Here is a 1,845-nt window from a genome sequence, read left to right as displayed (position 1 = left end):
ACTCTCTAATACCTTAGGCCATTTAATTATCAACCTAAACCTCTGGAGTAACTTTTCCTATCAATAGGAAGTGATGAAGCTAAAGCTGAAGAAAGATCGATAACTTGTCCAAGATGGCGCACTCAGGAAGTGAGAGATATGGGTATCTTGGCAGCATTCTAATTTCTTGTGCCAGAAGCTAACTTCTCCTTTTGGAAGGCTGGCCCTTACTCTGTTCTAAGTCTTTGAAATTTGGTTGCGGCAGGCCTACCAACTGGTTTTGAGGAATCGACATGGGAGGTCTCCTTGCCCATAGCAGTAGGAGAATGAGGATGATAAACAGGAACTTTTATAGGAATTGCTAGATAGGTGGGATGTTATCCTGGACTTACCACATGTCATTATAGGAAGAAAACCTAGCTAAGAATAAAGCTACTATGGAGAAAAGCCAAGCAATAAATAGAAAGCCAAGGAAAGAAATGAAAAAGGAAAGGAGAAAAAGAGAGAAAGATGATAAAAGTGTTATCTGACCCCTGTATCTAACCATGCCACAGAGCCCTCACAGATCTATAGTCTAGGTGTTTTTTTAGCTTATCTGCCATTGAATTTTTTGTCTAAAACCAAGTTTAGTATTTTTGTTTGTTTGTTTTTTGTCATATGCAATCAAGAGTCTTCTATTATACCTGGGGTAGTCACGTGCACTATTTTTGACCAATCATGTATTCATTTTATAATGTTCTTTTCCTGTGATAGACTCAATAGTTTAGGCTTTGAAAACAAATACAAAAAAAAAACCTATTTGACTCTACTTTTTTCAGTCTAACAGTTAAAATCATCAAAACCTCTATGTGTGCTATATATCATAATATAAGTGTAGTGTCAAATCCATTATGAAAGTAGATAATAAGTGTTTACTAAGAAACCATTATCTTCTGATCCTCATACCACCTGCTAAGGTATTGCCAGAAGAAACAAAGGACTGGAGAGTTGAAGGGACTTCGCCAAGATCCCTCAGCAGTTCGTGGCAAGGATAACTTGACTACTTATCACTCCTCTATTACAAATATTTTTGGGTATTTTAAAAGTAGATAACCAGAATGATAGGTGCCTTTTTCTTGAGTAAATTGTGAAGCATTTCCATTGGTTTAAGACATGGAAAAAAAAAAAAAAAAAGCCCCAGCACTAAACAAAACAAAGATCTTAAGAAAGAGGGCCTCATTTTTGTTTTTGTTTTTTTTTAAACTTTAAGTTCTGAGATACATGTGCAGAACGTGCAGGTTTGTTACACAGGTATACATGTGCCATGGTGGTTTGCTGCACCCATCAGCCTGTTACTTACATTAGGTATTCCTCCTAATGCTATTCCTCCCATAGCCCCACTCCCCCTGACACACCCCGGTGTGTGATGTTCCCTTCCCTGTGCCTAAGTGTCCTCATTGTTCAACTCCCGCTTATGAGTGAGAACACGCAGTGTTTGGTTTTCTGTTCATGTGTTAGTTTGCTGATAATAATGATTTCTAGCTTCATCCATATCTTGCAAAGGACATGAACTCATCCTTTTTTATGGCTGCATAGTATTCTATGGTGTATATGTGCCACATTTCTTTGTCCAGTCTATCATTGATGGACATTTGGGTGAGTTCCAAGTCTTTGCTATCATATATAGTGCTGCAGTAAACATACGTGTGCATGTGTCTTTATAGTAGAATGATTTATGATCCTTTGGGTACACACCCAGCAATGGAATTGCTGGGTCAAATGGCATTTCTAGTTCTAGATCCTTGAGGAATCGCCACACTGTCTTCCACAATGGCTGAACTAATTTACACTCCCACCAACAGTGTAAAAGCGTTCCTTTTTCTCCAC

Source organism: Colobus angolensis, unplaced genomic scaffold (genome assembly GCF_000951035.1).
Source record: "Colobus angolensis palliatus isolate OR3802 unplaced genomic scaffold, Cang.pa_1.0 Scaffold436, whole genome shotgun sequence".
Classification (NCBI taxonomy): domain Eukaryota; kingdom Metazoa; phylum Chordata; class Mammalia; order Primates; family Cercopithecidae; genus Colobus; species Colobus angolensis.
The sequence above is the reverse complement of the archived record's forward strand: the minus strand, read 5'-3'. Positions refer to the sequence as shown.